Below are 26360 nucleotides of genomic sequence, written 5' to 3'. Positions count from 1 at the left end.
ATCTAAATAGCTTGCCGTTTGAACGTTGAAGAAGGTGCCTCCACGCGCCGGAGTCTTTTTCTGGATTATATATATATATATATATATATATATATATATATATATATATATATATATATATATATATATATATATATATATATATATATATATATATATATATATATATATGAGATCTAACAGACAGTAATGCCAAGGAATGTACAGGGGAAGTTATTAGAACCAATGGAATGTAAATAAGAAGAAAGAAAAGTGGGTGAAAAAATAACCAGCTATGAGCAGGAATCGAACCTACAACCTTATCGAACGCGTTATTCGCCTTCTTCCCGCACTGTTCGCAGAACACGGTCTCCCCTTTAATCGGCAAGCGTGGTAAGCTAAGATTTCACCGTCGAAGAACCACGCTCCTGGGTCTCTTTCTTTTCGGCATGGCTAAAAAGGGCAGCACAGGGGCGAATAGCGAGACCGATAGAAAGCTCGAAGGGTCTTTTAGCCTCGCATTGGCCGGGTCTAATCGCGCAGGGTTAATTTCTTCGATAACGACACTACAGCGGCGTAGAAATTTGCACAAAAGACGCCACACGCATTGAAGTACGCTGCACAGTACAGTGGCGTCACAGCAGATGTCATGGCGCCGAAACACCCTCCACAAACAAACAAAAAAATAAAAACAACAGGTTGGCTACACTTTCACTCGCTTGTTTTTGTCGAGGCAGCGCGAGCGCCACAACGCGATTCTGCATGCCCTCGCTGGAGAAATCTGTTGGAAAAATAAAAAGACTGTCCCGGCCTTTAGCTTGATTTGGGTAGTTTAGAGGCAACAATACGAGCTTGAGAAGTGCAGTACGGCCAACATTTAATGTTCAGCACACTGATGTTGCGAAAGCAGTACCTTATATCTTAAGATACACGATGCATAATCCCATGCATCGAAAATACAGATACTGGTTCAACCGCGAATGGATGCGAGCTCGTTGGTAGGAATTCATCTGACGCAAGCAGCGCTAATTCACACACGAACTAGGAAGCATCACACGATGACAGCGTCCGTATTCGTGCGATGTTTCTTACTCCGCGTGTGAATCGGCGCTGTTTCCCAAGTTTTTTCATAAATAAAGTTTTTTTTTTTTCATTCCATTCCATTCTTCGGACAGATACTGGCACCCTTTTTGCGAGACGTATCGTGACAGAGATACAAGCTACCCAGATATGACCCAAGATGAATGCATCTGCTATACTCCAGCACTGCGGTCACCCGTGTCGCCTTCCTTTATACTACCGGTGTGGCTGTTTCGTATAATTGTTCCTCCAGACTCTCCGAAGCCTGAGTAAACATACATTCTGCTCACATTGTGCAGTTGCCTCGCTACTGACTGCACGTTATCTGGGGTCTGCCTAGGCAGAACATTATGCACGCCATCAGGATAGTTAGGTTATGCATTGTTGAAGCACCAAACAATTCAGATGGTCTCTTCGATACCTCTTACTGCGCATTGAATGGTTCGTTGATTTATGGATTACTGTTACAGCTGCGGTGGCAATGCCTTCCAGCATTTTGGAGCAGCCATTGGAGCAGGCAAAATCTGCTTATGGAGCAGCTACTTCTGTGCTGGGAGCACATGTGCACAGGGGCTTTTTCATGATACACACAGAGAAGAAAAATTAACTTTAATTTAGTAATTGTTTTCTCTGTGCCCACAAAATAATTAAAAATGAAACAAAGGCAGGACCCTATACATAAGCGGAGTCAAAACAGTGACGGATATTGCACCAACTAGCTGGCTGCAGCATGAAGTTATGGTGTGCGCACGGGAGGCAGAGGGGAGGTGCTGGTGAGAGGGGGGTGCAAAGCCAGCCCCATACATTGACGTGATAGGGAGGAAGGCGCTGTGACAAACCTTCGACCCCCCCCCCCCCCCCTGAATAAGAACCTCGCGCACGCCTGTGTACCCTCCTCCTCCAACATGTTCAAAGCTTTATATACTACAACCCCGTTAATACGTACATACGCGCCGAAAACGCGGCTAACCGCGTATAAAACGCAGAATGCATTCTACACCAAGCACCAATTCTTTACGCGCGCCATAGCTGCTGAAGAAGGAATAAATACAGTGCCACAGCAAATATTGCCGAAAATGCACACCACCAAGCCATTTCTTTCTTTGCCGATTGTCAGAAATGAAGGGAACTTTCGCACGGCCGTTCGACGGCACCCGGTGGGAACATTAAGGAGCATTGCGGAAGTCCGGGATACGCAGCCGACGCAGCGAATGGCACGGCGACGAACATACGCAGCTGTCCGCGACAAATGTCTACCACGATCTGCTACTTCACGAAAACAGACTTTTTCTTTTTTCTTTGGGGGGGGGGGGGGGGGGGGAGGGGAGACTCGGTACGGTCACAGGGGAGCCGATTGGCTACTGGCTAGTTGCGTGCAGCACTTCGCCTACTTGGCGTACACACCGTGCCAGCCGCTTGCGCCCACTTCACTTCAAACCACGCACAGATGCGGCGAGGAGGCTATGATGCGAGCTTTCTGGCAGCGGACGGAGGTGCGTTAGGGGGCGCCGCCTTGTGAAAGCGTGCCGTATGCTTGCTGCCTCGGTGCCCGCGATCCACAACGCTCCACATCGCAACAGCGAGCTGCTTTCGTTTCATCGAAGCGGTGCACGCTGAACACGCTCCCGTGCAACGATCGAGGCGGTAGCGATCGGCGTCCCTGCGCTCTCAGGTAGTCGTCGGCTATTAAAAGCGTGCAGTAGGCTTTACGTGGCGCTACGCCACGCACGCATAGTTTTTGTCGGCGATGTCATCCTGGCACGCTTATCGGTGGTCACCCCATCGCCTCCGTTATTTGCCGATGCAATGGTTACCAGTAAAGACACTGCCGCAAACACGCGGCAGTCGGAAGAATTTATAGACTGATACCATGCTTTTGCAGCACTGCAGCTGTACGCAAATGCAGCAGCGCAAGGGTCCGAGATGGCAACCATTTCGTAATTTCGCTCACGATTGCTTTCGGTTCCACAACCAGCTTGTGGCGATCGCACAAATTAGACAAAAAAGACCCTTTTGGAGCAGCATGGCAAGCATGGTACAGTAATTTCGGTGTGGTGCAGGTTGGTACAATTGGCGCAGGTTTACCAACACTGCTTTTAAACAGATGTTGCCTAGTTGATGAACAATAATCCTTTAAACAGCACAATGAATCGTATCGGGACAACAGAAATGCATACATATATATATTATTCGAAGGTCATAGGTTCGATTCCTGCTCACGGCTGGTTATTTTTTCACCCACTTTTCTTTCTTCTTATTTACATTCCATTGGTTCTAGTAACTTCCCCTGTACATTCCTTGGCATTACTGATCTGTTAGAACTCATTAATATTGTGTCAAAACACGGAACACGAGCCCTTAGGTATACACTTCTTTCCCTTATATATATATATATATATATATATATATATATATATATATATATATATATATATATATATATATATATATATATATATATATATATAAGAAATTCTGTGGGTCCGGTGCAAATATAATTAGGAATAAAGGAGCACACTTACGAAAATTTGATAGTTGTTTACTCTACGTTTCGGCCGTGCCAAGGCCGAAACGTCGAGTAAACAACTATCAAATTTTCGTAAATTTGCTCCTTTATTCTATATATATATATATATATATATATATATATATATATATATATATATATATATAACTTCTATGCTGAAGAATAACTTCGGTTGCCGCAAGGTTATAAGTATGAAAATAGATGCGCTTTCACATAACTTTACTTTGCCTATGTTTCAACGTGATCCCCGCCTTTTTCAAGGCATACTAATTTTTACAGACTTTCCGCTTCTTTTTACAGCATGTTGAGACAGGAGGGAAGCGGAAAGTGGAGAAAGATGAACAATGACGGCATGTCAATTATGTCATGACAATGTTCGCGTTACTCTGTTGAGACGCCATCCCTTCTTACCCCCGTCGTGTTTTTATTTCTCTCTTTTTCTTTGTTAATCTTTGCCTTCTGTTCCCTTCCCTCTTGTCTAACACGATATAAGAAGACACGGAAAATCCGTAAATATTGTTATGCTTTGAAAAACACGGGGCCCCCGTCGAAACGTCTGCAAAATAAACAGTTGTTATGCAAAATCGAATCTACTTTCATGCATATAAGACGCTTTCTCATAGAATTGAAACAGCAGAATGCAACGTAATGCTCCAGTGCTCCCTTGAAACGGGTGCGCATCAGCGACATCTTACTCCAAAAGCATGAATGATTTTCTTCTGTGAGTTGTCACTTGATGAAATATTCGAATTCGTCCCAATACTCACCTCTTCAACCGGTTATTGAACCGTGGTCACGGTCGCCATGGCCGAACAGTCACGAAAATTCGAACATGCATTTCTTGAATCAAATATGCTTCGAGTAAGGAAAGTGTTTGGTTTGCATTCCAAATTAGATGTTACTGGTTCAACCAACGTGCACCACGCATTGCATGCAATGCATAGAGTCCGAGAAAAATAAATGGCATTACGTAAGCAACCACGAGAAGCACTGCTCAAGGTGATGGAAGAGGAAGAATACACGCACCCCGGTATTCTAGAACGCCCCTTCACTCAACGCTCCACCTTCACTTGAGAAAACCGACGGGAGCGCCATCTCTAGGCAGGGAAAGTCACTGCATATCAGTGATAGTTTGCTGCTATTCTTGAATAGCGCAGCGTCATTTCCAGCCGAGCAGCGGTGCAGTGCGCAAATCTGTCAAGGGTGAAAGTCGAGTCAAGGAGCGTTTGTGAATACGGGGGGTCAGACTGGTGCCCAAGATGGAGGCCAACCCAGTGGCAGGCCGAATATTTCCACGTGAAGAAATGAACACTTCCGCAGTATTGGGTAGGGGTAGGGGTGGGGGGTTGTTTTGCCATAGAAAGAGAGCGCAACGTTTCAGTTAGCACATGTGACCGTTGTAAAGGAGCTGGCCCACAGAGTCGCTGTAAAACAGATGCATTAACTTGAGCCACCACCCACCCACCCACCCACCAACTCACCCCCCCCCCCCACACACAGACAGACAGACAGACAGACAGACAGACAGACAGACAGACAGACAGACAGACAGACAGACAGACAGACAGACAGACAGACAGACAGACAGATGATTTACTCGATTTTTGTGGCGCATACACGTTCTTGGGATGAACCGTGGTCGCTTTAACCACCGTGACGGCATCAGATGCCGACAAGCCGAGACGCTTCGCCACGTCATGGTCCCGTCATGACTGCGTCACAAATTTTCTCGACCTCGCGTCGTCATGATTCCTTGACAGGAAAGCGTCATGAAGTCAGGTTAATCATACGGTAGATATGGCACACACGTCGACAGGAGACGCCAACAAGCCGATCGCCTAAGCTGCTTCGCACCTAGACAGCATCTTACGTTTTCGAGGGGAGGCGAGTATTAGATTAGAATATCGTATGGGAAGCCTCCAAGCAGGTCATTGGGAAGGGTTGGATTTACGGGTCACCATAAGAAGGACGCGTAAGCATATTTTTCTGAGTGCTTTTTAATGTTTTTTCCCTAATACGGTAATGCATATGTCGTATTTAATCTTGATACGGATAATATCTGTATATCGTATAGAAATTTGAATACTTTACCACATGTCGATAAAATACAGAAAATTTATATTTGATTTGGTAGATATCATTTATTATGCTTTATGTGAACTCAAATTTTCTTCCGTTCGTGGGAAACTGTAACTTTCTCTTACACATCTCTTAAAAAGGCGTGATTTGATTTACTGATATGCGTGGTTTAACGTCCCAAATCCACCATATGATTATAAGAGACGCCGTAGTGGAGGGCTCCGGAAATTTCGGCCACCTGGGGTTCTTCAACGTGCGCCCAAATCTGAGCATACGGGCCAACAGCATATTCGCCACCATCGAAAAGGCAGCCGCCACAGCCGGGATTCGATCCCGCGACTTGCGGGTCAGCAGCCGAGTACCTTAGCCACTAGAACACCGCGGCGGGGCCTTAAAGTGCGTGGGCGAGGTGCCCTGCACTTTTCCCGAGCACCTTCCAGCGCTCTTCATTGATTATTCGTCAAACAGCACGGAAACAACAACTGGACGAACGTTTTGGAGAAGTGTGTCAGCTTGGGCTAGTTGGTATGGCATGACGATAGTTATAGCGCGAGAACAAAACGACGACGCAGAGACAAGAAGGACACGAATGACACGATAGTTATAGCGTGAGAACAAGACGACACAGAGTCAAGAAAGACACGAAAGACGCTCGTGTCCTTCGTGTCCTTGTCTCTGTGTCGTCGTTTTATTCTCCCACTATAACTATCGTCATCGTTTCGGAGAAGCCAGGCACATTTCTAGATATGCGCCGTCCCCATTCCAAAAATACGTCGTTAGGTTAGAGTACGTTTGCAGCTGTTTTTAGTAATTGTGGTGACAGTCAATGATACCTGGCTTTATTATTATTATTATTATTATTATTATTATTATTATTATTATTATTATTATATACGAAGCAATTTAGCGAACTTCAGCCAGTTTTTCCATATCTGTCTGTCTGTCTGTCTGTCTGTCTGTCTGTCTGTCTGTCTGTCTGTCTGTCTGTCTGTCTGTCTGTCTGTCTGTCTGTCTGTCTGTCTGTCTATCTATCTATCTATCTATCTATCTATCTATCTATCTATCTATCTATCTATCTATCTATCTATCTATCTATCTATCTATCTATCTATCTATCTATCTATCTATCTATCTATCTATCTATCTATATTGCCAAGCGTAATCATGACTTGGAAGTCATGTATGGCATAATTTACGTCCATGTCGTAATGTTGTGTTAATTTTATTGTGACAATTCAACCTTGCTCATTCGTGCTTCGCATATCACCGATTCCCTCTGTATGTGGGGGGTTGAACAAAAGCGATGCACTTCATACACATGTAAAGGCGTTCTGAAGGTTACTGACACTGCATGCGGCTGCAGCTTGTATACGTTTGTTGTGCCGTCCCCACTTGGCTCGACAGAAGATGTAGAAGAAAAGGTCAGCACCCACTTTACAGAGGAAAAAAAAACAGATCAAGGGAAGCTTTGTTTTTTGTTTTTCACTGAAACCGGATAACTCGCATAGCGTCCGTCAAAGCGTCAAAGGTTGGCTGACTCAGGGCAGCTTGTTCACGGCATCGCCGGGTCACTTCGGTGTAAAGAGAGAATAGCTTTTGCACATTCACCCAAGAGCTGCGTAAATAATGTACACAGCACGACAGGATGTGATTGAGAAATTCACTAAGCAAAGAAGTCCCGCGAAATAAGGTGGCACAGCTTCTAAATAGTCGCACGTACAATGCTTTCACGCGGTGTCAACCAGTATAACAAAAAAAATGGTGGCATCATTTCGTCATACACGTGATACTTCTCACGCGTGAAATAGTCATCATAGGGTCAATACACTTCAGTATTAAAACACGTTTAATGTGAACTATGCGTCATTATACTTCTTTATAACACCTACAATGTATGCTTGTGGTAAAAGGATGCAGCTGGGCGTTTGCGTGTTCCTGCCGGCTCTACAGAAAAGCCTACGCGCGCGTACGCCACCAGTTAACAGGACCCAGAAACGCCTTGTAGAAAACAGCGATGATGCGGCCACACTTTTCACATTCATTCCTATCGTATGTTTAGTCATGAACGTGTTTTTTTAGTTCATTCTCTTAAGAAAGGGTCATAACTTAGGAGTCGATTTCAAGGCTATAGTATCTGTTCGATATATGCGCAGGTTCACGCACCCAGGACCCCGACCTGTCAAGGGAGCAGCTGCGCCTGGAGGGCGGTAGACATCGGCAGAGCAGCAATACATCAGACGCTAAGGTTATACCACGTGAGAGAGACATTTATATCTGGAATGTAAATAAACAATTTACACTCGGCGTCGATATTGAGACAATAAAATACAATCTGCCACCGTTTCTATTCTTCCGGAGGACCTCAGTGGCGTCGGCCATTCGATCTCTTTGATAGCTCAACAATGAAAAGGTATTTATTACTAGTGCGCGGCCTTCCAGTTTTAGTCGTTGCTCACGCGGTAGCTTCGGCTCTTAATAAAGGTAAATAGACGCAGTCAGAACGCCCACTATGGGTGTGGAAAATAACAACAGCACACAGGCACGCAAGCAGGATTTTTTCAAAGACGGCCCTTATTCCGAAATGCGACATATTGACAAGTCGCGGCTGTGTACGCATCGCAAACGGCAGCTTCTCGGTAGTAAGGACAAACTCGTTTCCTATAAAGAAGAAAAGAAGCAGACATAAGCTATAGCTATATGTCACACCCCCCTGAAGCGGCTTGGTTCGCGACATCGAGCGCAGCAGCGAACACGTTGCATCCGCTAACTGGGTTTTCTTATTTACTATTCCTTCTGTGAGCCCCGCCGCGGTGGTCTAGTGGCTAAGGTACTCGGCTGCTGACCCGTAGGTCGCGGGATCGAATCCCGGCTGCGGCGGCTGCATTCCCGATGGAGGCGGAAATGTTGTAGGCCCGTGCACCCAGATTTGGGTGCACGTTAAAGAACCCCAGGTGGTCAAAATTTCCGAAGCCCTCCACTACGGCGTCTCTCATAATAATAGCGTGCTTTTGGGACGTTAAACCCCACATATCCATCAGTCAATTATTCCTTCTGTGAGTGCGTCATGCGTATTCAATTTAGTTTCCAGCACACTCGCGACGGTCATTGCGTTAACCGGCTTTTCAGATGTAGGTCAGCATTAGGTATCATAATAAAAATTGCTGAGGTTCAACCTCCCAAAACCACGGCATCACTATGGCAAATGTCATATATATAGTGGAGGGCTCCACATATATTACGACCAAGGGGGTTTCTTTGACGTGCACCTAAACGCAACTAAGCGGGCCTAAAGCATTTTTGTCTCAATCGAAACGCGGCTGCCGCGGCCGGGACTCGATCCCGCGACCTCAGGGTTAGCAGTCGAGCAGAGTTTCTCACAAACTTACCTAGAGAAAAATCTGGCGCTAGTGAGCTGCTGGATGCAATAGAATCATGGAGGAAGGAAAAATACAGGAGGGAGCGTTGCGCAACGCGATTGAAGCCCACGAAGTCGGCCCCACAGGTGACCAAAACGTCAGCGCGCGCGGTAGGTTTTAGTTCTCTCGATTTTGTTTTGTTCTGAAAAGTGCTGCATCGCTCGTAGCGCAGAAACACTACCGTGAACGCTGTGCTCACGTTTCTGGACTTTGGCCTCGAATTGTTTTTTAGAAGCTAAAAGAGTTTTCGCTGTCAATGATATTATGTAGACACATCTCAAGGAATGCAACGTAAGAAAATTGCGAGAAGTTGAAGAGCGAAAGTCTTACTACGCGACTGTGACCATGTTGCAGGTAGGGTTGTTTCTGCGGCTTCGTGTAGCAAAACACGCTTTGCCGGCACTTCTTTACGCGAGCGGTCATGAAGTGCAAGCCGGTACAGCTGTTTGCCTGTCAGTAGCAGTTTGACCGGCAGTTCGGTTTCGCACATGGCCGTCCGTCAAAAAGCGAATAATTCACCGGCATTTTGAGCGGGGAGTGCTATTAGCCAGCACAGTTTGAGTTAATCACGCCATAGCCTGCTGTGGAAAAATGCTGTGACTACTATAATTGTCCTCGCGAAAAATGCCGGCGTTCCTATGACAGCCAGCCGCTCGCAAAAACGAACTGCCGGTCAAACCACTACTGGCTCGTAGTAGTCACGTGATTTTTTCAAAGTATGTGATTAACTCAAACTATACCGGCAAATAACTGTCCCCGCAGAAACTGCGGCTGGCCGCTCGCGGTAGCAAACAGCCGGTACGATCGCCTTGTGTCATCAACGGCATTGCAATTTCGGTGGCGATTATGCTACAGTGTACTAGTCATGCCGTAAATACATCAAACTACCGGCAAATAGCTGCACCGGTGTAAACTGCTGGCACTCGATCTTCACTTGACGGCAGCTCGCAAAAAGAAACTGCAACAGATGCTCGTGCCGGCAAAGCGCGTTTGGCTATACACGAAGTCGGCATCAGCCACGTGACTGCAGCCGGCTAATGACGAAACGCTGCCGGCCAAGTTCTGCACACACAATTGTGCCGGCTGCCGGGCGATTATCCACCCCGGGAAGGATGCAAAATTATATAATTCGTCACAAAAGTGTGAGGAATACATGTGTCCTATGCTCACAATGCTCTCGTAATTCGACTGAAATGCACGCCTAACAAGCACTGAGAAAAACGTAACGAGGCCAGAATCAGAAGTGCAGGCGGAGACACCGAGCAGCGTATCAGCTGGGCGCTCCGTGAAGCCTGCCGCTTAATGCTGCCCGATCCGCCGACGCGGACGCCCAGACAACCACAATTCCATTGTCGAGAACCGACGCTGCAAGGGGCCTTCACTCGTTCGCTAACACTATGTCGGAAATTTGGCTAAGTGACCCCAGTGTCGGGAACCGCCGCCTACACAAATTGGACCCATCGAGAAAGCTTCAAGTTCTATCGGACCTCTCCCGCCAGGATGCATCTTTACTGTGCCGCCTCTGTTTAGGAGTAGCTTTTACAAAGGCGTACTCCTTTCACATAGGAATGGCGGATAGCTCCCGATGTGAATCGTGCGACACGAAAGAGACAATAGAACATCTACAGTGTTCATGTGAATTTTTGCAAGCGAACGCAACTCGCTACGCGAAACGTTAGAGACACTAGACGGTAGACCTTTTTCCGAAAAGAAGATCCTTGGTTCATGGCTCTACGCGTCGCAGGCCAGCAAAGCGACGCGGGCATTGCTAAGTTTTCTAAAGACGACCGGACTACGCGACCGCTTATAAGCGTGCAATGGACAAGGTCACATCTACACACACGTTGCCCTTCACTTCTCTCTCTCTTCTCCTTTAATCCCCTCACCCCTTCCCCAGTGCAGGGTAGCAAACCGGACGTGCGTCTGGTTGACCTCCCTGCCTTTCATTTCTTCCATTCCTCCTCCTCCTTCTGCCGCTCTCTCACTAAAAACAACCGAGAACCAAACATGAACATCTCAGCAAGTCTCGTTTATTGCGTGATTTGACGGCAAAAGGGCCGACTTTGATGGCTTCAAAACAGGTTGGCTTGCCAAGGCTGGGTGCGTGACGTCACGCTCCCTCCTGTGTTTTTTTTTTCCTCCATGAATGGAATGCCGGGATATGTTAGCTTTGAACTTGACTCGGATTTCTATTTATTTTTGTCATTGCACAGAAACGTGTTTCATTTAACACTAGAACATTCTACGTTGATGTAAAATTTCACGAAGCGTAAGAAGTAATCAACGCCCGCTAAACTTGGCAGGCAGACGACAAAGCAAGCGTACCCTCCCCCACTTTTATGACGCGTCTGTTTTTTTCTTTCGCCGTTCGGTTGTGCCGTCAAGGTATGTGGAATTTGATTTTAGAATATAATACGCGTGAAAAAACTCCCACTTGTAAAGTTTTTGTTTTCGAGAAGCTTTAGTTACGACATCATATTCGCTTTTAAGCCGAAGCCTCGCTCAACACAAGCCAGCACAAGCCTCGCAGACACATATACCGTCATTCCCATGCGCTCCAACGGGGCCCTTTGAGAAATTCGCATAGACGGTGGCGCCACACTTCTCAATTCGTAATATTGTGAGAAACTCTGAGCACCATGACCACTATAGAACACCACGATGCGCATGATTGGGTAATAACGTTAAAGAAAAAAAAGTGAACACATTTTAGCAGAACTATACGACACCGAAGGCACATTGCAAACCCACCTTACGTATACACTCTTAAAAGAAAGGTAGCGTTTTTTCTGTTGAATTTCAATGGCAGATCCAGATAAAGTTTTTCTGCTCCAAGGGAAGCAATCACATTCCAATGGCGGATTGGGAGCGTGAATTGTGTGTTCCAATGGGAGATCGAGAACAACCGCAGATCGCGGATTGCTCCGTGAAGCAATCATTATCGCTCCTTCGAAATCGGCGGATTTGACCGGAAGTTCACGTGATGTATTTTGGGCGCTTGTCTTTCATTCAATCACTGATTGATGTTTCACGGTCGCGGGCATGGACGACCAGGAAAACGCTTCGTGCTCCCTCGCTATATTTCCGCTCACCAAGAGCTCCCGTCGAGACGCGCGCGTTCCAATCGCAGATTTGGCGAGAGCAATCCCGCTCGGATCTGCGCGCTCCATTCGCAATCCGGCCAGCGCTCGCGAACTGCCATTGCAATTGACGATATGTGGGGTTTAACGTCCCAAAACTACCCTATCATTATGAGAGACGCCGTAGTGGAGGACTCCGAAAATTTCGACCACCTGGGGTTCTTTAACGTGCACACGGTCCTACAACATTTCCGCCTCCATCGGAAATGCAGCCGCCGCAGCCGAGATTCGATCCCGCGACCTGCGGGTGAGCAGCCGAGTGCCTTAGCCACTATAGACCACCGCGGCGGGGCTTGGAATTCAACATTACAGTGCTGCCACAATACACTGTAAATAGAAATAAGCCGAGATGGGAGTAAATGACCTTGTCCTCTAGCGCACGCCCAGATGGGAGTTTTAAAAAACCGTCCGGAGGGAGTAAAAAATTTACTCCGCATCAGTAGTGGGTTTTTGCATGGTGCCAGGGGGGTTTTTATTTACATCCATTGGGGAGCTTTTTGAGGTCAGTATGGGAGTATATTTTTTGCATCGACAAAGAAAAAAAAATTACGTCAGCAGCCGTACCATGCGCAAGCGTAACTTTAATTACATAACACTTAATGCGCACAACAACGATTGCAGCACACAAACATTACCACAACGTTCACGTTATATCCCAACACTCGCACTCACCACAGCTTGACACACGCAGTACACACCTACCATATAGTCACCGGGTGTATATATGCACCACATTTTTACCTCCCATGTAGCCATGGTGAAAGCCTTTTTTCGCTATTAATTAGGCAATAAATACGCACGGCGTAAGTACGAACTTGCGGTGGTCTGATGTAAGCATTTCAACACACATGCCTTTTATCCTAAGCCTGCCTAATATTTATTATTTTTTTACTATAGCGAAAAAGTTTCATCAGTTGACGCTCTGTCGTACGGGCTGAATTGGCATTAGCAGTACTGTTTGTGGACCCGTAAAATTCACGCAATCATACACAAAGTGCGCGCGGCCTTGGATGAACACATTAACGAGGCACATTTAGCAGCTCCAGCGATGAACCGAGGTAGACCGCCGCTACCGCGTTCGACGACTAGGCCTCACTCACGAGTACGGCACGGTGATTCGATGAATGACAGCTGGCGATCACAAAATGCTTGCTGATGTGCAGTTTACGTCTCCTTTTTCCCATGCACAGAAATAGGTGTCCGCTATCCACGCAGTTTAAGCTACGGAGCGATAGACTTAAACGAATGAGACGGTTCGCAGTCGCTGTTCCCGTTGCTCGCATGCATTGCATGTATAGCTCGCAGAGCTCGCCACGGCGGCCGGTGCGCAGTGCGAGCTCGATACGATGCCGGCTTGATACCGACGCCATAGCGAGGCCTTCCTACCGCTTAGATGTTGCAGCCGGTGAAATACCGGTGACACTCCGAGAAGCTACTATCGGCGGAGACGGGGCGAGCGCGTCGCCGGCGCAACTCTCAGACTGGTTGCCGGCCAGCCTGCCGTAGTCGAGCGAAGCCTACTTCGAACCGCTTCGAAGTTTTACGGTGCAATCGCTGACGATCGTACTCCGCCTCGTTCGGCGCTCGCCTTGTAGTTAGTCATTGACAGCTGCGGTCGCAAGGCGCAGAAGACTGTTATACATCCCAGCCGCCTTCATTTTTTTGTGAAACACATTCTTTGCATCGCCGGTGGTCGGTGCTAGCTCGTAGCGCTTGCCGCGGTGGCCGGCGCGCAGTGCGAGTTCGATACGATGCCGGCTTGATACCGACGGCATAGCGAGGCCTTCTTACCACTTAGATGTTACAGCCGCGATGAAATACCGGTGACACTCCAAGAAGCCACTATCGGCGGAGACGGGGCGAGCGCTCCGCCGGCGCAACTCTCAGACCGGTTGCCGGCCAGCCTGCCGTAGTCGAGCGAAGCCTACTTCAGACCACTTAGAAGTTTCTGATGGTGAAACTCCAGGAGCAGCCGCTGACGATCGTAACAGCTTACTTTTGCTACCATTAATTTATTCTTCGAAGTGTTTTGTTACTCGGCCCTTTGAAGCGCGGCATTCACGACGTTTCGTTGAGGAATCAGACCGATGTGCAGCGTGGTTTAACGGTGCGAAATATATTGAAATGTTCCCAGTAAATACCAACCAGTCGTTACTATTCTTCGGTGCACTTATAATATCGTTGCCTGTTGACAGATGCTTACACGGTTAGCCACACAAAGCACATGTGTTTCACACCGACGTGCAAACATATGCCCGTACAAACACATACACACACACAAACACACGCACACGCGCGCGCACACACACACACGTCACGCCCAAAGAGGGTTTTTAAAGCTCCTATAGGGAGTTTGTAACCACGTGACCTGAAACTCCCTGGGGAGTTTAACAAGGTCATGTCGTTCATAAACTCTGTGATTAATCAGGGGGCGTTTTACGATGACATGTGCCGAGTTCACTCCCTCCAAGGGAGTAAATAATTGGGGCAGGGGAGTTTTGTGGGCTTATGTGCTGGAGAAACTCCCATCTCGGCTAACTTTTGCTTACAGTGTATTCACTATCTAAATATCCACAGGTATACTAGACCACAGACATTTACTACCTCTGGTATACTTCAGAAGTAGTAAAAGCACTGCAATGAGTACTAACGGAGTCATAGGGGCTGTAACGGATCCCGTTACTACCATTTTTACTACTTTTTTTTAAGTGTACGTGTTTGCCACCGTTGAACGCTAATTTCCAGGCTTTCCGGCGTGGTCACACATCTGTCCCTCGTCGTCATATTGTAAACAGGGTGTAGCAATCAAATTAGAGTGGAGAGGAAATCTTAGAGGTAAGAAAAAAATGGTGCCATTGTTTTCTGCATCGGAGTGGCTTTCCGGTAAGCCTTCGAAACCAACCGCGAAACACCGATACGGTGGTTGCTTGCAACACTGCGCTACAGTCCTGACAAATAAAGCGACGACAACGTTCCGAGATGAGAACACGGAGAGGTTGGCGGCATTCGCGCGTGTCAGGAAACTATCATATATAGATACGAAGCATAACAGGACGCGCTGTCGCACAAATCTGTGCAGTTGTCGGAGATCGTGGGCCGTGCTCTATACCACGCTCAAACCATGCCACGGAAACCTCTCAATATTCTGTACTATTCGGTAGTATTCCTCGTTCATATATTTCTGCCACACCTCCACCATAACTGATGAGCGCGAGGCTTTGGAAGGAATCCAGGAAGCATTCGTACGCAACAGGCGCGTCCTTCATCATCAGACGACTGCTTCCCGCCATTCGCTCCTCTACACGTAACATGACGAGAGACGTGTGTATGCAGGGTGCCATACCATAGGCGTCCCAGCCGGGGGGGGGGGGGGGGGGCAAGGGGGAGCGCGAGCCTCCCACTGAGAAAAGATGGGGGGGGGCTGAGCCCCCCCCCCCTCCCTTTCGACAGTGGTCACTCTTGGCTGTACGCTGGGGAAACGAACAGAACAAGTGAGGTGTAGTTTTCTATCACAACAGTAATGGATGAATTATGTTCCTACAGGAAAATGAATTTTTTACGAGGCAATGCTACAACATATTGAAATTTTGCCGACATTGCCGCTTTGATGTTTTTCCTTGCGACGTTGCGACACAGCGCCTTGTAGCACGGTCCGCTTTTAGACAAGCACAGAATGAAGCTAAAACTGCTCATCACTCCATGCAGATAATATATATATATATATATATATATATATATATATATATATATATATATATATATATATATATATATATATATATATATATATCCCGGCTGAGGCATGTCCCCCCCTCCCTCAATTCGCGAAGAAGTTGGTAGGCCACTGTTGCATAGCTAACTCTAAAGTCACGCGATGGCGGGATCGAATCACGGCCGCGGCGGTCCCTTTTTTGTTGAGCGGCGAAAATGCTCGAGACCCGAATATTTAAATTTATAGGTGCACGTTAAGGAACCCCTGGTGGTCTAACATTGTCGGAGCCCTCCAGTACGGCGTCTCTCTAATAATACGGCGATTCTGGGTCGTTAAACCCCATCAGTTACTATATTAACTTGGCCACAGTTTAAAAATATGCCGACGCACTGACGACGTTGCCTAATGCATGATGCCGACTATTTCGTAGGGTAAGGCACACTATTTATTGTGTTCTGTTTAGAAATCTTGTCAAACAATGCAGTTCAATTAATTTCTAAAGCAATAAATCTGGGGCAAAACATTTAATGGGAAAGTTGTAAACTGCTTTTGAAAACGTCATATTAGACAGCTTCTAGTTTTTTTTTTTAAATTAAATATGACTGTTTCCCAGCTTACTGCAGGTACCCACGAATAACGAGCGGCCTAGAACTTTCTAACTAGAGATCCTTAACCCAGTTTCGTTGCTTTCGAAATCAGTTAATTAAACCTGCCTACTCGCCACGGTGGTCTAGTGGTTATGCACGGTTCTCGAGTGCAGACCAGAAGGTCGCGGGATCGAATCCTGGCCGCGTGTTCGATGGAGGCGAAAATCCAGAGGCCCATGTACTTAAATTTAGGTCCACCGTGCATGAACGCCAAATGATCGACATTTCCGGTGCCCTCCACTACGGCCTCTCGTATAATCAAATCGTATTTTAGGGACGTTAAACCCCAACAATTATTAGCTATTCCTGCCTAAATTAATGAATTGAGCAGACCAAGAAAAACGTGACTTTTCTCTATGCAGTAGTTAGGAATACGCATTTGGTAGAACCGCGTTGTAAATTGTGTCAGCATTTTTTAAACTCTGGCTAGGGATAGTCGCAAAAACCACCGCGATCATTTCTGGCGTGATTTAGTCAAAGTTAATATTGACGAGTTGACCTCTAATGTATATAAACAGTGAATGTCGATTATAGCACGCATCAGCGGCCGTTCCGTGCTGCTCTATATGAAAAGCACGCGGCAGGCAACGCAATTGCGTAACGCAGTAGGTGGCGCCGTGGCGGACAGCGAGCCATTGCGAAAGCAGATTGCGACATGCTGTTCCACTTTGAGCGAGGCTGGCATGCAGCTCGTATTAAGGATAACAAAACATGTTTTCACGTTGTTACGAACCCTCGGTAATGGATAGCCACACACTATAGGCGCGGCATTGTTCTTTACTTGCAAGGAGTGCGATTGCTAAGGAGTGGATTTCCTCATCTGTGTGTGCGAACGTGTTTTTTCTTTTCGCATTCGGGTCGCAGCAACCGCTGCGATACAATCTGCGCAAGAGAAAGGCCGTCGTGCCACGAGAACAGTCAATGCGTGTCAGCAATGACCTGAGCGAGGTAAAGCTCGGACAGTCTCACTATAGACAACATAGCAAACAATACACGTGCAATGGCGACAAAGCGTGCAGCTACGAGCAGAGCCCTTATATCAACGTCAGACGCCGACGACGTCCCGAGAACGTCAAATCGCGCCGGTGAAGTTCCGTCTACATGCGGTTAGTTGCAATCTACAGTTTCGAACGCAGCTGTTACTTCGCGACACTGCGCGCCCCCGAACTCACTGTAAATTTCCACGTTTAGCGAGATGCCCAGATCGACTCCTCCACGTGCGCAACCGCGGTTGCGCAACGACCCGATGTTGCGTCTTTATCGGCGTTAAGGACGCCCTGCAAGCTCCGCCCAGCGCGCGTGCGCTGCGTACCGCCGTCATCGATCATGGCTGCGACCGAGCTCCCAGCTGCCCGTGGCGCGCTTTAAAGGACGCTTTAAAGGACACTTTTTGGTCCGCGAAACCACTACGATATTGCAATCCCGGAACACTGCTCCAACAAGCGCGCTGCGATCAGTTTCCCAGCGAGACCATATACCGCTGCAGACTTTACTATTATTTGTTTTTCCCTGTTCACAATCACAGCCGTCCCGAAATCGTCCGGCTGTGCTGGTTGCCGGAAGCACCTTATTAATGTTCGCCGCCTTATGGTCCTAGTGCGTAACACGCGAAACCACTGCTTAAGCCCAAAACACACTGGCGCGACGTGAGAACACCACCTCGATTCCGGTGTGATGGATGCCGGTCAATAACCTCGCCGCTGGCATGCTCTATAGCTGGCATGCTCTATAACTGGCATCCTCTATAACAGAAATACCCAACAGCCCAGCGAACAGGCGTAGCGTGGTGGCTTCGCACCTGACAATTGCCCATACTTTCATCCTTGAAGCCGAACATTTTTATACATGTTTTACTAGCTACTTTATTTTTATTTTTTTTTTGAAGGAGGGAGAAGAAGGGGGAGCTGACGCAGACTTCGAGTACTACATTGCGCTTTTTTTTTTTTTGCCGTGCAAAGCTTCGAATGGCGTTTACTCGCTGGTTGCACGGACGCGATTTTTTGGTCGCATTTTGCGTTTTAGCACTACCAGTGTACAAAAACGAAATGGCGGTTATACCTGCTGAATGACGAGAACAACCACTGACCATTTCTTTGAAAGTGTGTCGAAGTATTATTTGTCACACTGATACAATGGTCCAATTTGTATACCTATACACGACTTGCTGGCCTAATTAGCAATGAATTTTTACACATTTTTTTAAAGTGTGTACTACGTGTTAAAATGCAGCGGGAGTTGTTACGTTTTATTTTATTTAAGCTTCCACGGACAACACAGTATAGGCTGTCCTACAGATCATTCAAATTTATTTATATTTATTCATCATCGAACAGATATTTAATAAATTTGAATTGAATAAGTGTCAATGACTGAGTCGCCCTTCTCTCCGGCCACAAACCCTAAACAGGCCCAATTATGGATTTTTTTTTTCTGCTTACGTCTAAAGTACTTTGATATGTGGGGTTTAACGTCCCAAAACCGCCATATGATTATGAGAGACGGCGTAGTGGAGGGCTCGCCCGAAAATTTAGACCACCTGGGGTTCTTTAACGTGCACCAAAATCTGAGCACACGGGCCTACAACATTTCCGCCTCCATCAGAAATGCAGCCGCCGCAGCCGGGATTCGATCCCGCGACCTGCGGGTTAGCAGCCGAGTACCTTAGCCACTTGACCACCGCGGCGGGTTCCTATAGGAAGCCGTAATTGTTACACACTTATAAACCAGAACCAGAGCACTTTCAGCGGTTTTGTGTTGAAGCGAATGCTGCAATACTCCTTTAGAAAGCATTTGCTAGCTTCCAGCAGCATATGTGCATAATTGAAGATGCGTATTGACAAAAACGGAGTTTTGCGAAATTTTGGTGTTCCATTGTACTGTATATAGCGCGCAGTCGAAGCCCACAAGCTCCAGTGCGCTTGCCGAGAAATGCCTGCGCTTTTCGCAGTCAACTAGGAGAAGCGCCGCTCCAGCGGTATGCCGCCGACGCGGCACTCCGGTCGCCAACGCCGAGCGACCAATCCAGACCGCTATGTCGACGCGCCCGATTCAAACGCGCCCCTGGACGGCTAAACATGAGTGGCCCGAATTCGAGTGCGTCCTTTCGCTGTGTTTGGTGTGAACTCCGCAAGTGTGATGACCAGTCGGAGCAGTGCCCGGGTACAAGGGTCGAGCCCTCCGGTGAGGCGTTCGATGGCACGGCCGAGCCCCGCTTCTGTGGCCATATTTCTGAAAAATGGAATTGCGCAATTCCAACAATACGGTCTTTTTTGTCGCTGTTCGCAACGACAAGCAACACAGAGTGACTAGTCACAATACTCTACCCCATGTGAATTGTTGCGTGTATTTTCGGTGGTCAGCCGTTCCATACAGAAACTGCAGACTCGCTCGCTTTACTTGCAGCACGGAAATATGCATACGCCAAACAGTCGACATTTATACATGTCGGACCATTTAATATATAGGGAAGCATAAATATACTGCTACACTGAGGCTGTCGGAATGCATATTGTCGACAATATTCATTCCGGCAGCCTACACATAGCATAATATTATCAATAGGGCTAGAATCAGCCTCAAACGTCCTTCAATATTATTTATTTTGAATTCCGAACAGTACTTCCTTCTTATTTTGATAATTGAGCCAAGCACTAACTAACCCGCTATTGCTGGAAAACGGAGGGTAGCAGGAATCGGTAGCAGGAATGTACCATGGCCCCCTGGATACGTGGTATTTTCAGTGTTCCCCAACGGTTGACGTGTCGTGAACTCGTAGTATTGGGTCAGGTACGTGAGGTTATGATCCAGGATTTGAGAGTACAAATAATTCACCGGGACACAGCATCTATGGTGTTGCCTTGAAACCGAAAGAATAAACGCATTCGTGAAATTCCTATGTTCTAAATATCTGGATGAAGACACGTCTCGTACCCGAGGTGGGCTAGCTTTCTTCTGTGTGGGCTACTGATGAAGCAGTTTTATTTTTTGGTTGATTTTTAGGTATGCGCCAGACATTCAATAAGGAACCAGAAATTACACGCCAGTGCCAAGAACTGGTGCCTGGGCCATACAAAAAACGATGCTCGATGCCGAGCCAGCTCACCTTTTTCGCGCGAGTAAAAACCCAGACGACGACTGCCGGGTACGATAGCCCAAGCACAGCGCTCAGCGCGGTCGCAGCTTAGGCTCCTCCGGGCTGCCTCGGCACGTGTCAACTCGTCCTCTACGCCCCTCACTCAGCGACAAGGGCTCCACGTGCCGAACGCTCGGCATCGGCACGTGTGCTGCGGAGCGCGGCTCACGGAGCGGCGCCACGCGGCATTCATAACTGGCTGTCGGCAGGGGCCCCGCATTGCTCTACGTCGCCCACTTCTGCGCGCCCATCGGGGCCAAAACGTACATAGACAAGTCTTCGCTTGCCAAATTTAGTCTCTCTATTCAAAAATCGTTCCAGGTAACAATGGTTAGCTAACGGACTGGCCGAGCTCCCGCACTTCGCCAGGGGCGACGGTCGCTCCGTTGTTGCTGGCCTCCAAATCGGGCGAACAGACGCGTGACGCAAAAACCCATGTGACGACGGTGAGGCTCCGCCTACCTCTCGTGTCGAGGCGGGCGCGCGCTCGCTGGCGGGAACAGCCACGGCGCGTGGCTAGGGGAGGGTGAAGGCAGAGGAAGAGAGAGCACGAGGCAACACCTGCTGCGCCGGCGGGCTGCCGTTACCTCGAATGAGAGCAAGGCCTTTCCGGCCTCGTGCTGAGAGTTCATTGTCGAGCATCGGTTCCGCCATCACTCGGCGCTCGCAGCGAAAGTCCCGTCAAGGAAGCTGCCGGTTCCTGCTGGCACGCGCTGTTACTCAAACCGTGAACGCGCGCGAACTTGTCAAGTTGCCAGAGAGGCAATGACGTTGTGTCCGGCATCAGCGAACACATTGGTAATTGATGTGACTATTAATTCTGACGGCAACACAAGCATGAAAGTTCGAAACAGAAGGCAGTGGTAGATGCTAATGCTCACTGCGAGAATAAAAATATATTGATTGGATGAACGATTGATATGTGGGGTTGAACGTCCCAAAACCATCATATGATCACGAGAGAAGCCGCAGTGGAGGGCTCTGAAAATTCAGACCACCTGGGGTTCTTAAACGTACACCCAAATTTGAGCACACGGGCCTACAGCATTTTCGCATCCATCGAAACTGCAGCCGCCGTTACAGGGATTCGATCCGCGACCTGCGGGTCAGCAGCCGAGCACCTTAGCCACTAGACCACCGCGGAGGGGCGAATAGAAATATATTGCTTTTATATAGTTCACGAAAGCTTATTTGAACGTTTTTGCTTGTCTATTTGTTTGCCCATTTGTTTTTTTACACAGTTTTACATATTTTTGCTAATAATAAGAATCAGTCTTTCGGGACAAGCATAACTCATGTCGGAGAAAATGCATTTCGCCAGTGCACGCAAATTACACAATGCAATTACGCAGGTCACACAAAGCAATATTATGATCGGTGCTGGTTTAACGTCCCCCCCCCCCCCCCCAACGCAGCGCCGAGACACTGACAAGAGGTCCCAATGTGGGCTTTTCATTCACACCTGAAGAACGTGAGAGTTCGTAACCCCATATGCAAGGTTGACACCACACAATATCCAACACCAGTAACAGAAACAAAACTGCGCGGCGCAGCGGTGTGCTTTCTTACTAGGGGCTCTGCACCTGTTTACAGGTGGATAACCCCATCAAAGTGGCAAGCTGGGCGGCTTGGTAATGAAGCATACTTTTGCAATGAGGTCAGCGCGACTTGAACGGAGGACTAGGAGGAAACGACACGCGCAAGTACAGTTGTCAGTCAGTCCGCATGGATACACACACAGTTGTCAGTCAGCGCTTGTATGTGTCCGTTCTTCTTAGTCCTCCGTTGCGTCGCACTGCTCATGCACATAGCAAGCGTATAGTTTACCGCAGTAGCAAAATGCCATGCGGTACTGCAAACGGAACAATGTACAATGCGTCAGGCGCGTAGGCAGAAATCTTTTCGGGGGGGGGGGGGGGGGGCACTTTATTGAAATAGTGATTTTTCGCTCTATACGCCAAGGCGAGACAAAATTTCGGGGTTGGCACGGGCCCGGTGTACCAATCCCATCGCCGCTACATCAATGCATTGCGTCCGTTTTACTAATTCCACTAATAAATTAAAAAAAAAACACTTGAGGCACTGTCGTTTTTTTTCCTTCTCTGTTATCTGTCTTTCTTTTTTTTTTCATTCGCGCGAATGCCGGGACTTTTGCCAATGTAGGGTGTGCACTTTTATTGATTAGTAGAACGTGCCAAGATCTGTGGGAACTCAAGTGCGTAAGACACGACGCGTAAGACACGACGCGCAAAACTTAAGCTCGCTAATCTATAGTATTTTTCCAGTGTGAGGACGGTTGCACGTGCTCGCGCATAGGAGGTGTCTTTTAAATAATAATAATAATAATAATAATAATAATAATAATAATAATAATAATAATAATAATAATAATAATAATAATAATAATAACATTGTCTGGGGATTTCCGTGGTGAAACCGCCATATGATTATAGGTCACGTGGAATTGTATAAATGCGTTGATTTTGACCAACTTGGCGTTTCGTAAAACGTGGGCTTAATTCAAGCTACACGGGTGTTCTCACTGACGCCGCCGCGGAGGCTTGGTCACGGTGCTTGGATGCAGATCCGAAATATGCAGCTTCAATGTCAGTCGTATTTCGATGCACGGAATACGCGAGAGGCCCATGTACTGTGCGCTCTGAGAGCACCAGGGAGACGAAATTCTTCCCCACCACGTCTCTCACAGCTTGAGTCGCTTTGGGACGCCAACCATGCAGCCTTGCAGTCGACCGGCGTCCTCGAGCTGGAACAGGCATCCTCGAGCTTGAAGGCGCGACGCCTCTATGCTAATACACCATCACAGGGTGGTTTCTTCTCTTCTGACTGACCCGGGCGAGGCACATGGAAGGGCAGTGATCGTATCCGAAATTAAAGGAGCCGATGCAATACATGAGCGCGAGTGCAGGAATAGGTTTAGAATGCGTGTTCATTTATTCAGCCATATAACAAAGGACAAACAGACTTCTGCATCATTTCCCCATTCCGTCAGAGCAGCCGCCGTTTGGGATAAAACAGGCGGGGAAGGGGGGGGTTGCTGAACCCGTTTTGTGTTGAGTGGGTGTTATGTTGAACAGTACAGCAAGATGGCAAGTATTGGTTAACGGTGTGTGCCTGGCCCAAGAATAATTAGAGAAAAAAATACGCGAAAAACTCATGGCAGCTTCGCAGTGGTGCCAAGCAAGAGCTCAGCTGGCTGGCTTTTCTTGTTTCTCTCTATCTCACTCTTTTTTTTTTCTTTTTTACAGCGAAAGATATTATGAGAACACAACTCAGGTCACGCGCGACGCTGTAGTTGGCCACCGCCGCCGCCGGTATCCGTAAGCACTTACCAAGAAATCAGAAGAAACAAAACCTAGTACCAAGGACACGGCGGGGCTCGAACCCGGGTCCACTGCGTGCCAGCCCAGTATTCCACCACGCCAATGCTTCGGACTCGTTCGTAAACAGGCCTTAGGCAGGCTTGATGTCGGGAAAAGAATTACGTTAATATGAGTAATATAGCGTTTTAGAACATCAAAGGAACAACCAGGCGTCAGACAATGCGAAATGCGTAGCGTAGCGTAGTGGGCCGTCCAATGCTCCAACCCATTAGAAAACGCTTGATCACCTAATAACTGTGGCGCATACCCACTTCAGCATAATTCTTCGTCGTCGTCAGTCATTGCATAAAAAATTGCCCAACATTCCTAACAAGTATGTAGCGGATACCTTAGTCATTTTTCTCCGAAGATATCGAAGGATGACGAATGACAGCATAGTAAATGCTGGCCTACTTATGATTATTTTTGGCGTAGTGCGTATCAAGCAAGTAGGCTTGCAGTAGTTACCCAGAGAGTGTTTCGAAAAGGACCTGAAAGGCCGCTCTGCTAGCTTTCGCTGTGACTCAGCTGTGCCGTCCGCGTCCGGCCAGGCATTTTTTTTTCTTAAGACGACAGTCTTTCTTGGGGACCTTCGACAGAAAAATTTTGGTCTGTGTGTCTGTCTGTCTACATCTATCTGTTCGTCCGCCATAACGATACCTCCAACGGCACCAAACGACTAACCCCATTCGCAGCGCCCACCAATATTGCTCAAGGTTTAACGTTCATAATTGTGCGATTGTCAATTAAAAAGCAATTATTGCGTATATTCGAGGCGCCATAACAACACTTCGAAGTTTTGTATGTCAGCCTTTATAGTGAAGAGGAACACACAAGTAACTCTAAGGAATGTAGCGTTTATCGCTCTGCGCTGACAGTGCAACGCGATGTTCAAAAAGGTGTTTCCAACGCCTTGCTATGACGTCACGGTGGTGGCACCTGCCCGTCGCATTGCGTTCTACACCTTATCACCTCCGAGACTGGCACGCATCTTTCTCCGCGGGCTGAACGCCTTCGTTTTCGAAGATAACTGCCAGACGGCGCTTGTGTTTAACGTGCCTCGATGCGCTCGTTCGTCTCCGCTACACACTCGAGGCACTCTGACGCAGCGCCTCCAGAATACCGTTCACCGATTTTCTTGCGCAGAACATCAAATTGCGTTTTGTTCACTCTCTCCAGACGCAAGACTATCGTCTTTCGACTACATTTGCGGTGTAACATGCAGATTTGGAACCATTTTTAAAACCAATATCAGGCTCGCTATTGCGTCCACCAACATTTGAATTGTGCTTTTCTCTCTCTCACGTAGTAAACTTCATTTCACACACACACACACACACACACACACACACACACACACACACACACACACACACACACACACACACACACACACACACACACACACACACACACACACACACACACACTGCAGACGTTGCATTTCGTACACAATGCACTGGTAAAAAGAACCTATATTCTAAACACGAACCAGAGCCCGTCTGGTCCAGCAGGTTCAGCGAACACAACACAACGTTCAAGGGAACCACATGTTGTACACCTCTCGTTGTAAAGCACCGCACTGGAAACATATGTGCAACCAATTTTATCGGACACCTTGGAGTACCTGGAGCGGCCGTCCACACATAGATGCAGTCTACACATAACAAACTGCCACCTGCGCGACACGCGACGCAGATCCGTCAGTACCAGCATGCGTTGTCCACGGGAGGCGCTTCTCGTCACTACGCACGAGCCTTGTTTTGGTCATCTGCTATGACCGCGCCGCGGGAAACTTGGTTACTTAGCAAGCGCATGTTTACTACAATTAATATTGCTCCTAAAAATGCTAGCCTTGCTTTGTAAAATATTCGAATATGTTGCTATTGCATTCATTGCTTCGGCGTCCTTTTAGAGAAACTGGCCTTTATTTCCCGTGTGCATGAATCGCGATGGTGAAATACGGAGAAATCGATAGTATCTATTTATAGAGAGGAATGGCGCTCATATACGCAACCAACGAGAGAGCAAGGCACAGCGTCGTTTGGGCGGAGAAAAAAATGGGAGCGAAAGAAGAGAGGCCACCTTCTCAAGAGGACGCATGTATACTATACATTTAGCAAAACAACGAAAAATCTAGTGATAAGGACACTATAGCCCTCGATGTTGGCGTACTTAGATACAAATGGAACTGTGTTATCTTGGCTGAGACAAGCGTCGGAGTGCAAGTCAGCATTGTTCAACTAAGGTTTCGAAAGCGAGACACCA

General features: G+C 47.6%; 2 long non-coding RNA genes across 2 annotated transcripts in view; both read right to left on the bottom strand.

Moving 5' to 3' along the window:
- Positions 1 to 26360, bottom strand: part of LOC119176176 (uncharacterized) — a 92838-nt gene that overhangs the window by 53846 nt on the left and 12632 nt on the right. The window lies entirely within an intron of this gene.
- On the bottom strand, positions 19394 to 21761 carry LOC142775642 (uncharacterized). Its single transcript, XR_012886879.1, has 2 exons — positions 20683 to 21761; positions 19394 to 19808 (listed from the first exon to the last, which is right to left on the bottom strand). It is a non-coding gene; the product is annotated as an uncharacterized LOC142775642 (long non-coding RNA).

This window comes from Rhipicephalus microplus, chromosome X, assembly GCF_043290135.1.
Source record: "Rhipicephalus microplus isolate Deutch F79 chromosome X, USDA_Rmic, whole genome shotgun sequence".
NCBI classification, from domain to species: Eukaryota; Metazoa; Arthropoda; class Arachnida; order Ixodida; family Ixodidae; genus Rhipicephalus; species Rhipicephalus microplus.
The sequence above is the reverse complement of the archived record's forward strand: the minus strand, read 5'-3'. Positions and strand labels throughout refer to the sequence as shown.